At 38.1% G+C, this 12,725-nt stretch overlaps 1 protein-coding gene across 5 annotated transcripts in view; it reads left to right on the top strand.

The window, feature by feature from the left end:
• RSPO2 (R-spondin 2) overlaps nucleotides 1-12,725 on the top strand; it is a 169,428-nt gene that overhangs the window by 8,016 nt on the left and 148,687 nt on the right. The window contains exon 1 of one of the 5 annotated variants that reach the window (XM_017962226.3): nucleotides 677-2,851. The exons of the other annotated variants lie outside the window; for them this stretch is intronic. The gene's annotated coding sequence lies outside the window, so the exon portion shown is untranslated. Of the gene's footprint in view, nucleotides 1-676; nucleotides 2,852-12,725 lie in introns of those variants that run through there. 5 annotated transcript variants of the gene reach the window in all.

Below are 12,725 nucleotides of genomic sequence, written 5' to 3'. Positions count from 1 at the left end.
AAATGTAGTGGAACAAAACGTCATTGTATATGAGATTTTTGTTGTTTGCCCTTAAAATTATTTTGGTGACTTAATGAGAAATGGTGTTTTTTTTTTTTTTTTAAATCGAAGTTGTTTGCACATAGTTGAAGTTGGAATGATTAAATATTATGGGTATTCTCATCATTTATAATTCTTTATAATTTAAATAAAAATTAAAAAAAAAACCTGAGGTATAAAAGCATCCCTAGCCAAGTACTCATTCTGAAGTCTCTTCTGATTATTTCAGAATTTCTCAGAGTACACTAGTGTCTGTATACTTGTTTGTTATTTGAATGATGGAGTATTCCAAGTGACAGGTGATTTGTGGGTAGGGTAGAGAAAACTGGTGGTGGTGGGGTAACACTTTTTTTTTTTTTGAGACAGAATTTAGCTCTTGTCACCCAGGCTGGAGTGCACTGTTGCGATCTTGACTCACTGAATCTCCGCCTCCTGGGTCCAAGTGATTCTCCTGACTCAGCTTCCCAAGTAGCTGGGATTATAGATACCTGATACCATGCCCGGCTAATTTTTGTATTTTTAGTAGAGATGGGATTTTGCCATGTTAGCCAGGCTCGTCTTGAACTCCTGACCTCAGGCGATCCTCCCGCCTTGGCCTCCCAAAGTGGTGGGATTACAGGTGTGAGCCACTGTGCCCGGCTGGTAACCCATATTTTAAAAAATACTTATTTTATAGAAAAGGGCAATAAAGGATTTTTATCCCCAAACAGTTTGACCATATGAATGGATAATAATTTAGGAGAAAATAAAAGAAAGTGGTGTTTGCCTTCTAAAAAGATACTCATGTTAATAATATAAGTTAATACAGGAAAAATTTAATCCTAGTTATATTTATGATTTTAGTATAATATAGCTACATGCACATACCCATGAGACACACAGATGTGTGTGTATTTTAGAACAAGTTCTGTAAATATGAAGAGACCACGTAGTTCTGTGTAGTGCCTTCCAGGAGAACACTGACATTTTAGTGTCCTTTGAATGAAGTGGGACCTGTTTGACTTATACAGAAGGTGAGCTGCTTACAGAACTGTGTGGTTTTAAAACTAACAGTTAAGAGAATAGAGCTAGAATTCAACTTTCCTGAATTCACTGAGTTTTCCTGTACATGGTATGTTTCAACATAAACATTAATTCAAAGAAAAGAAATTCCCTTTGAACCCATTCAAAAGTTCTTCAGACCACAGACTTTTATTGAGCCCCAGAACTTCCTACAACTCATAATTATGCTAATGAAGTAATGAATATTAAATAACTGAAGGCTGAGGGGTGGAGTAATTGATGGGTAGAACCATAAGTATATTTTAGTAAAATTTTGCATACTTGCATTGGTAATTTTTAAAATTATTTTTGAATATGAATTATAGAAACATTTCTAGCATTGTAGTAGCCAGAACAAATGTGTGTGTGCATGTGTGTACTTGCCTGTACATGTGTTCATGTATGTGTGTATTGGTGTGTATGTGTATTTTGTGTTTAACGCACATGTTACAATAAGGGTTAGAGCAAAGGTATTAAATATTTCTTATTTTTACTCTAAAATGTAGAGAAAGTGATTATAGGTAGCTTTCTCATCTAGTCATTTGGAGAAAACCTTCTACAATTTACTTAAAACTTTTTCAATTTTCATCTCTTGCTGAAAGATATTAAGAGCACTTATAAAAAAGAAGTTATCCAGTTCAGCACATTTGTTTTGAGAAGGGTTTCTTAACTTGGGGTCCAGAGGTAGGGCTAGGGTTTTTGCAAGCTTTCTGAAATTAGAAGCTTTCTGATTTCTGTTGCTTTTTGTGGCGTAGAAGGACAATATAGAGCTTTCACTAAAGTCTCAAAGAAGTCCAAGTTTCACCTCTTTCCTTCAATAGGTTAAGCAGCATTGGTTTAAAAAATAGGAGGTGGACCTTCCAAGTTAGCATGATGCCAAATGACTGCTTCAAAGTGATATAGATACTTGTTTTCTAAAAATTTATTTTCCTTGTGTGAGTTTTCAGCCATTTGCTATGTTTATATTTGACAATATGAAACCACATTGGAAGCACTATCTCAAGATTTATTTCAGTAAATAATTACTTGGCAAGTAATTCCTTACTCAAAGACAATAGTTGTTAAATTCTCTCCATCCCACTAAAGAGTTTATAAAAGTACAACATAAATATACAGTATAGGGGTTTTGTTAAAACTTCTCATGTGATCTAACTTTTATCTCATTAAGGAAACAGTTAATATATAGTTTTAGAAATAGCTGTTGTAGCTTTCCAGCTGGTGACATGCGGTGCTGGCATTGATCTGACTTGAGGCATCATGCTGCCAGTTCATAGAATGGCCAGAACTGGGGCTTAGCACTCTTCAATTCTGGCCAAGGGGGCTCCTGATAGATCTTTGTTTCTGTGTCAGCACATTTTAGAATTTTTGTGTCATGATGGCCTTAGTCTCTCTCCTGTTGCTGGATACAATTGCCAACTAATCACCTCAGCAATGAAAACACATGGACCAATAGAGGGCACACTTTGCATTCTTTTCCCTATGCTTTGTTCTCTGAAATTCTGTGGGATTTGTGCTTCCTTTGCTTTGCCCTATTGGTTCAGGGGGGAAACCTGCTCTGCTGTCTCCATGGACACTGTGATCATCTTGATGTCATCACAGAGAGAACAAAGGAACAAATAAAAAGAACTTTTCGGTCTTACTGAACATTTCTGGTTTTGATCGCCAATCTCCTTTTGACAAGACCTCACCAAGAGGCAAACTGAACCAACCTCACTATTTTAATATCTGTGAGACACAGGTGTTGAAAGCTACAGATTTAATTAACATGCAGGTAGGTTCCAGCTTCTGCAGCCACTTTGAAAAGCATCAGTTGGTTTTATTTTATGTTTTCAATTCAGATGTGTTCCATAAGATGAATGCTCTAAAATTTAAGCAACTGGTAGTTTGGAGTTGCCCAAATGACTCCAAATTAATACTTCCTAATTAATTGTTTTTCAAATTCTTTAATCTTTGTAGAGAGACCTATTTATTTCGATGCTTCTCTCATACTTTGGCCCTTTGAGAATTGTGAAAATTGTCTAATATTCTGAAAATCCAAAGTTTTTTTTTTTTTTGACTGAGTCTCGCTCCGTCACCCAGCCAAAGTATTTTTAAGTTTTCATTCCCCCTTATGTAATAAAGTATGACTTAGGGCTTAAAAATTCTCTGGCATCTCATTGTTTTTCACCTCACATGCTGTGTTCTCATGCCTCTTCCTGGTAGTCAAAAGCAGGCTTCTTAATGTTGAATGATCTGCGCTGTGTCATCATTAAACTGCATGTTTAGTTATTCACTCTTTCTCCTCCAAGATTTTGAAGACTTACTTTGCCCTGTTGGTTCAGCTGGCAGACCTCCTGTGCGTTCCCCATGAAGTTTAGCTGAATCATAGGGGATTAATGTCCTATGACCAAATGATATATTATCTGCCCATCCCCCAAAATATAACTCTTCGGGGGGTAACTATGGTATCTGTCATTCCCTGCTATTTTACTGTCATAGATGATCTTTAAAAACTCTGCCCTGGATGAGAGACCTTGCTGGTCTAGTGTATTGGGAAGAGTTGTTCCTGCAGCTCCCATGTTACCATACCTAAACAGACATTAAAAGAAGGCAGTCCTGGTCTTCAACTTGTCATATCTTCTGGGTAGTTCTCGTAGGTGGAAGAACATCTACAAGAACTTATGTTTATTTTGATACTTGCTTCTTGATGACGTTCTAGAGGTTCACTTTTGTTGGATGTGTGTGTGTTTAAGGGAATTTTGAGAAACTCTTGCTTGTTAGTTCTGGGCTCTTCTGAGGAGATATGAGGAAGTGGGGGAGAATAGCTGTAGTTTGGGTAAGTGGAATGAAGAAACTAGCTTAACATTTTTTTTTACTTATCCAAGGATCTTGGTGTCTGATGACTTCAGAAAAATCAGAGCTGTCCTATGCATAGCATTCCTTCCCCTGATGAAAGATATCTTGTGGCCACCCTCCTTCACCCAGCATAGTGTAATTGAGAAACTTTGTTAGGGTCAAGAAACTACGTAATTTGAAAAACCACTGGTGTCTGATAAGTGTACAGCAGTGGTTACCAGAAGCACTATTAGTGGGTTGAGGTCAGTTTGTTGTGGTGATAGAGAAGCCATTTGCACCACTCCTGGTGGTCAGTAAGTCACATCAGCAGTGGCTGATATGATTCTTGACTGAATCCTGTCAATTATGAAAGTTCTTTTTTCCCCTCATTTAAATACTACTATCCTGAAAATTGATCTAGAACTTTGGAAACGACCCCTTGAAAACTGATTTCCCAAATCATGAGTTTAGTATAATTTAATTGTTCTGTATGCAGAGGAGTTATCTGCAGCTACTATGGGTGATCTTAACATGATTTTGATTTGAAACTGACTCAAATGAATAACTGTTCAGGAGGCTTGGCAAGCTTCTGCACATCAAGCAGTCATTTTTTGTTGTTGAATTCAGAGAGAAAAGTTTAAGAAATGTGACAGGCTGGACCTAGGGAAAGGAAAGAGCAGGAACAAGATCATTTTCTTAGACTTGAGGTCGATCCTGTGGAAAAATGAATGTGATTAATTTTTGGAATTAAAGCAAAATGAAGGTATTTTATGAAGAGGAAGATTAAAGTTTATATTTAGAAAATTATCCACTAATGGAAGAGAACCTTCTTTGGAATTTTGACTTTGGAAGCTGCCTCTTTCCAACAGCAAAGAGCATCTCTTGAGAATGTTTTAAAGCTGGTGACTTTACAACACTCTCAAGAGTGAACTCTAAGGACCTTTCACACCGTAAGAGCCACCACACAGCCATCTGTAATGCATGTGGTATCTAATAGGTACTTAAATATAAAGTCTTGTTGACAGCCGCTTGAACTCAAAATACAAGACTCTTCCTTCCTGAAGATAGGACACTAAACAAAACTACTTTAAGAGATGAGGTCTTGCTGTGTTGCCCAGGCTGGGCTCAAGTGATCTTCCCACCTTAGCTTCCCAAGTAGCTGAGACGACAGGCATGTGCCACCACTCTCAGCTAAAATTGCTTCTTGAGATTCTGCACCATATGCTTCTGCATCATTATTGTAAACTTCAGTAATAATGTGATAGATATTGACACTCAATATGAATTTCTGAAAGAAGGTGTATACCTCAATTCTTACATGACCATGATGTTAATTTGTAAAATGTTTCATTATAAGAAACTTTGAGATTTCAATATAACTATAACCAACATGGGTTATGCCAGACAGATATTTTGCTTTCTTTAATGGGTTGCTAGACTGGAAGACAAAGAAGTATTGGACAAAGTTTTAATATCTGGCACCTATGAAGGCATAATGGACTTAAAAACCCTTTCAGACAAGGTAGAGAAATGCAAGTATATCATCTTAAGTTACTTTCTTGAGTTACATTTGGTAGAGAGTGGTGAGTAATGGATTGATGTCTACTCTGTGGGAATCCTGGGTGTACAGAAGGATCCTGTCTTCAGCCTTGTCTGAAACAATATTTTCTTAATGATTTCATTGAAGACAGGTGGTAGACCAACCACACTTTTGCGTAATATGAAGTTGAACAGTACATTTAGGATGTGGGATGACTGGTTACAAAAAGATCTCAATGGCTAGGAATGACAAGATGAATTTACAAATGAAATCTTAACCAGAAACATGTAGAGTTTACTGTTTAAAATCAAAGAACTAGCTGGGCGCAGTGGCTCACATCTGTAATCCCAGCACTGTGGGAGGCCTAGGCAGGCAGATCACAAGGTCAAGAGATCAAGACCATCCTGGCCAACATGGTGAAACCCCATCTCTGCTAAAAATACAAAAATTAGCTGGGCGGGGTGGTACACACCTGTAGTTCTAGCTACTCGGGAGGCTAAGGCAGGAGAATCGCTTGAACCCAGAAGGCAGAGGTTGCAGTGAGCTGAGATTGCGCCACTGCACTCCAGCCTGGTGACAGAGCGAGACTCCGTGTCAAATACACACACACACACCCCCCAACAATGGAAGAATAGGATGTTGGACACAACGTTTTCTCATTGATTTTTTACTTACTCTGAGGTTATAATATAATGTAATTGCAAAAAGAATTCATTGCATTAAGAGAAATATTTACCTAGATTCAAGAATAAACCAGATGAAGGCTCTTAGCCTATCTTACATTCTTTTCTAGAGTCATTACTTTAAGAAGTGCATTGGCAGCACACGTTATTATACAGTATTAATTTCCTAGGACTGCTGTGACAAAGTACCACAAACTGGATGGTGTGAAACAGCAGAAATTTCTTTTCTCACCATCTGGAGGCTAAAAGTCCAAAATCAAGATGTAAGGAAGTTCATGCTCTTTCTGAGACCCTAGGGGAGGAGTCTTCCTTGTTTCTTCCAGCCTCTGGTAGCCTCAGGTGTTCCTTGACTTGTAGCAGTAGAATTCCAATCTCTGCTTCCATGTTCACGTGGCTGTCTTAGCTCTGGTTTTATTTCTTTTGACAGAAAACCAGTTCTATTAGATTAGGGCCCACTTTAATAACCTAATGTTAACTTGATTACATCTGCAAAAACCCTATTTGCAAATAAGGCCACATTCACAGGCATTGAGAATTAGGACTTCAATATATCTTCTCTGAGTACTCGATGCAACCCATAACAAATACCATTTGCATCAGACCCTGTAGTCTTTTAAATCCTCATTTTCATAACCCTGTGGAATATTATTATAATAATAATTATTGTTAATATAACAAGTAGTGGTAGTAGAAGCGGAATGCTTAGTAGAGGAAGGATCACTGCATGTAGCTACAGACTGTATATTGGACATAAAGCAAGAATGATATTAATGGCACCCCCTGGACTTGTGCGTGCCATGGCCCTGAGGGTAGGGATGCTTTAGACATGGTTTATAAGTGTACGGTGTTTGGAGTATGTAACTTCAAGTTCCTTTCTGCCTCTAAAGTTGTGTGAAACTACACAAACCCAAAGAGTCACCTTTTTATTACTTATTACAGCCTCTTTATTACTTTTTCAAGCATCAACTTGGCTTCTTACTGTTCATCTCTATCAGCTGAAGCTGAACATTCCATTTAGCTGTTTTTTGTTTGTGTTTGAGATGGAGTCTCACTGTGTCACCCAGGCTGTAGTGCAATGGCGTGGTCTCAGCTCACTGCAACCTCTGCCTCCCTGATTCAAGCGATTCTCCCGCCTCAGCCTCCCGAGTAGCTGGGACTACAGGCGTCCGCCACCACACCTAATTTTTGTATTTTTAGTAAAGACAGGGTTTCACTATGTTGGCCAGGCTGGTCTCGAACTTCTGACCTTGTGATCTGTCTGTCTCGGCCTCCCAAAGTGCTGGGATTACAGGCGTGAGCCACCACGCCTGGCCTTAGCTGTTTTTATTGAAGTTTGCTGTCCTCTAAGAGCTGTTAACACTCTTTATGAAGCATTAGTGAAATCTCAATATTGCCTACTATACATGACTTCTGGTGTTAGAGTGTCTTAAACTAGTCTTCTCTGATTTTGAGTAGTGTCAAATGCTGGCATTGCCAAGGGGCTTGATCTATTCATGCTTGTGTGCTGCATATAAAGGGCGAGTAGGAACATTGTTTTAAAGCTATTGTGAAATATTTGAAACATAGAACAGTAATGTGATGAATCCCTATATATCCCTCACCCAGACTGAACAAATATTGAGATTTTGCCACACTGACTTTATTTATTCTTTATTTTCTGTTTTACTTTGTATTGGCTGAAATATTGTAAAGAAAATCACAGATACTACATCATTTCACCCTACATATTTCTGAGTGTATTTCTTACAAATGTAGATTTTCTTTCCAAGCTGCAATGTCATTAATCTACCTAACAAAATTAGTTATTCCTTGGTAACACCTCTTAATAATTGGTATGTAATGGATTTCCCCAGTTGCCTCAAAAATGTTGTTATACTGTGGCTATGCTTGAATCAGCATTGAAATAACACCAGTCATTGCATTTGGTAGGTATGTCCCTCAGGTATCTTTGATTCTAGGTAGTACTTCCTTCCCACTCATTTTTCCATGCCATTGACTTATTGAAAAAGAAAAAAAGGTCAATTTTCTGCAGAATAACATCCTTCCATTTGTTCTCCTGTTGGGGTTGTTTAACTTGTTCCTCAATCTTCCACAATTTCTGTGAACTAGAAGTTCTCCTTGAAGGTTGGATTAGATTCAGGTTCAACTTTTTTGGCTGGAATACCTTGCAGGTGATGCTGAGTGCTTCATATTACATCACACCAGGAGGCACACAATGTCTCGTTGTGCCGTTCTTAGTCATGCTGAAATTAACCAGTGGATTCATGTGGTACCAGCCCTATCACCCTCCATTTTAATGATATTTGTCTGAATTATCAGTTTCATTAGGGGTTGCAAAATGGTGATTTTTTTTTTAATTCTTACTACCACGTTTATTAGCTGAAAATTTTCTATTAAAAACTGTTCCTTTTTCAGCTATAGGTATTTTTGTACTATGAAACACAATTCTTACAGGTAAAGCAGACAATAAGCTTATTTTTTTCCATTTTAATTGCTGATTCTTAGAAAAGAGAGTTGATATGTGTTTAGCTGGGATGGTGGGTGAACCTCATGTAAGTGAATAAAGTGCTTTGCTTTGTGTCAAGCCGTTCCCTGTCAGATGGAGGAGGTGAAGTCTTCCAACAGTTTCTTGCTTACTGAAACAGTAGTAGTAAAATGACATTTTTTAAAAAAAGACTTTTTGGTTTTTGCTAACAGAAATGATATGCAAACCTTCTGGAAACCTGAATTCTATTAGATATGTTCTGATGTTTTCTGTTAATAGCTTTCAGAGAAGCTACTAAGTTGAACATACAGTAGCTTCAGTATGGTGTAATCTGAGGCTCATTGGATGGAAAAACAGTACTTTCTGCTACTTAAACACCCTCTGGAAGGCTTAGAGAGGAGAGGAAGGAAAATATTAGAGGAGATCAACTGGATATTGAAGAATACAAGTAATGTCACCTGAGAAGGATTAAGTTTTCTCAAAGCTTGTCTTGAATGGCAGCTAGCCACTTAGAATTGGCCCTTGTAGCCCATCAGGGCTTGTCTGTTGCTGTGCAGTCTTGTCTTTTCTTTCTTTTTTTTTTTTTTTTTTGAGATGGAATTTTGCTCTTTGTTGCCCAGGCTGGAGTGCAATGGTGCAATCTCTGCTCACTGTAAATTCAGCCTCCTGGGTTCAAGTGATTCTCCTGCCTCAGCCTCCCAAGAAGCTGGGATTACAGGTACCCGCCACCATGCCCAGATAATTTTTGTATTTTTAGTAGAGATGGGGTTTCACCATGTTGGCCAGGCTGGTCTCGAACTCCTGATCTCTGGTGATTTGCCCACCTTGGCCTCCCAAGGTGCTGGGATTACAGACGTGAGCTACCGTGCCCAGTCTGCTGTGCAGTCTTTAACGTAACATATAAACAAAGGGCCTACAGAAGAGATTACATGTCTTCTGTGGGCAAGTGACAGTTTTTTTTTTTTTTTTTAATTCCTTCTGCTTATTAGGTGCAACTAGCTGTTTCTAATTACAGAAACCTTTCCTTTATTCATTTAAAAACTTAGCTCATTGCTTTGAATTATTACTATTGGCATAATTTTTGTATGACCTGTTGAAAGATACCCATAATATGTACATTTAACAGTTTTACTATCCAGTGAAGTCAAAAATTTAATTCACACAAATGCCTATTGAGAGGATTAAAGGACTTGTTATACATTTTTGACCGTAAGTATTATGAATATACAACATTTAATACGTGGCTCATAAAACCCTATTGCTGGAGTAAGACAACACTGGAGGTGTGTGCTTTTCTTACTAGTAAAGTGCCTTCGTAGTACTTTTTTTTTTAAGTTCTGGGATACATGTGCAGAATGTATAGGTTTGTTACATAGGTATACATGTGCCATGGTGGTTTGCTGTACCTATTAACCGGTCATCTAGGTATTGTAGTACTTTTAAGAGAACAAACAGTATTGCAAACTGAAGAAACTGGTTATATTGCAAGTCAGGGAATAGAACTAGAAATACACATAGCTTTTACAAATGAAAAGATTCTTGGGATTTTTTTTTTTTTTTTCTCTTCAACCTGCTTAGTGTTTTTTAAGTAAGAAAATAAATGATCTGTATCTACTAATTGGGGTCTGTAGTTGATGTCATTTATATGCCTCCTGCCTTTTACATTTTGCGTTTTGAATGTTATTTTGGTAATAACCCCCTGCATTGTTGAGACATTTAGGTGTTTGTCTTGGAAGCAAGTAGTAAAGACTTTACACTATCCTTGTATATATAGGTGATTTTTTAAAAAGCCACTTACTGTAGTTCTTTAAAAATGAATATAAGCCGAAAATTTATTAATTATTGGCAATTGATAATTTTGAAAGTTATTGGAATTTGAAGAATAGAGAACAACACCATGAAGGAAATACAATTACCAATAATCTTTCTGCTCAGTGGCTGCTGTTAACATTTTGTGCTTTATCCTTCCAGATGTTTTTCCCTTCTACATAAATATAAAATTTTGAAACTTACTGTGTCATAAGTATATATTCTTACCGATTTTAATCACATTTAGAAAGTCTGCATCATAATTGTTCAACATGAAATTTTAAAATCAGTTTTCTTATTGTTGGGCAGTTAAACGTTTCAGTATTAAAAAGTTTTCAAGATTGTTAATATGCTATCAATAAACTTATATTTTACACATCTGTTTTTCTTTCTTTCTTTTCTTTTTTTTTTTGAGACAGGGTCTCACTCTGTTGCCAGGCTGGCGTGCAGTGGTGTGATCTCAACTCACTGCAACCTCCACCTCCCAGGTTCAAGAGATTCTCCTGCCTCAGCCTCCCGAGTAGCTGGGATTACAGGCATGTGCCACCATGCCCAGCTAATTTTTGTATTTTTTGGTAGAGATGGGGTTTCATGATGTTGGCCAGGTTGGTCTCAAACTCCTGACCTCAAGCGATCCACCCCCCACTGGCCTCCCAAAGTACTAGGATTACAGGCTTGAGCCACCATGCCTGGTCCACATCTTTTTTTTTTTTTATCTTAGGAATCATTTATGGAACTAGAAATACCAATTAATACACTATAATCACTTATTGAGCATTTAGTATGTGCTAGGCATAGTGTTGGTTTTCTTTTTTTCTTTTCTTTTTTTTTTCTTTTTCTTTTTTTTTTTTTTTTTTTTTTGAGACAGGGTCTGGCTTTGTCACCCAGGCTGGAGTGCAGTGGTGCCATCTTGGTTCACTGCAGCCTTGACCTCTTGGTCTCAAGTAATCCTCCCACCTCAGCTTCCTGAGTATCTGGGACCACAGATGTGTACCACCATGTGTGGCTAATTTTTTTTTGTATATGTTTGTAGAGATGGGGTTTTGCCATGTTGCCCAGGCTGGTGTCAAACTCCTGAGCTCAAGTGATCTGCCTGCCTCAGCCTCCCAAAGTGCTGGGATTACAGGTGTGAGTCACCATGCTTGCCCTTTTGTTGTTGTTGTTGCTTCCTTTTTAAAGGACACACATGTTTATTAGCTTACAGCTTCTGGGGAGCATTAAGACTCTGGGCATAGCCTAAGTTAACTTCTCTGCTGCAGGATCTCATTTGATTATAAATGTCCAATAATACAAATGTTGTGTTTCAATGGTGAGACTGCAGTCAAGAAAAAACCAATTCCCCTATAATACATAATCTCTGCAGCCAAGCATAGTTTCTAAGGTTACATATTATTTAATCCTCAAATGACCTTGTGAGGTAGACCTATTTTTCTCCCCATCTTAAAGATGAATCAGAGGGACCAGAGGATGAATAGTTTGTCTAAGTTTAGAGCTAATAAGTGATGGAACTAGAATTCTATGTAGGCATTCTGACCCAGCCATGCTCTTAACCACTAGATGGAAATGTGAAGCTGTCAATCTCACTGCCAGGTGTTCTCCAGGATATTGTACTAATTCTAATGGTGGGAGATGTTGGGCATATTGCCTTGAGTCGTTGATGATTTTTTTTTTTTTTTAACGTCTTGTTGGCCTGTTCCTGTTGTGGATAAAAATAAGCAGCTCCCTTATCCCCAAGAGATTTAGTATTTAAATAGGGAAACAAAGCATTCTTTCCCATATTTCCTGGCTCCAAATAACATGAATATCTACCTAGTTGCTTAAATAGTCCTTGTTTTCTCCTCAACACCTATTATTCATACACCCTCTTTTCAGTATATTTTGGACTCCGTTTCTTCTAAGTCAGCAGCCATTTTGTAGGCCAGGCTGTCACCATCTTCCGAACCTGTCCGTGACCTTCCCATTGATCTTTCTGTGATCCATTCTCCTTTGGGCAGCCAAGAATTGCTTATAAAATGAAAGCCAGCACATTTTCCCCCTATTTAAATGCTTCAGTAGATTTCTATTACACCCCAAATAAAACAAACTCCTCCCCCAGCCTGGAAGCCTCTCTCTGACCTGTTTGCTGCTGCCTCCTCCAACTCTCCTTTCATTATCTCAGTCCTGTTGGGCTTCTTTCTCTCTCTCAAACACTCTCGACTTCCTCCTGTCTCATGACCTTTGCATTTGCTGTTCACTCTGTCTAGAAAGCTCTTTCCCCATCTTTTTCACAACTAGCTCGTTCCTTTCACAGTAACTGTATCTAAAGCAGCACATT

This window comes from Papio anubis, chromosome 8 (genome assembly GCF_008728515.1).
Source record: "Papio anubis isolate 15944 chromosome 8, Panubis1.0, whole genome shotgun sequence".
NCBI lineage: Eukaryota > Metazoa > Chordata > Mammalia > Primates > Cercopithecidae > Papio > Papio anubis.
This window is presented reverse-complemented; position numbering and strand designations above follow the sequence as displayed.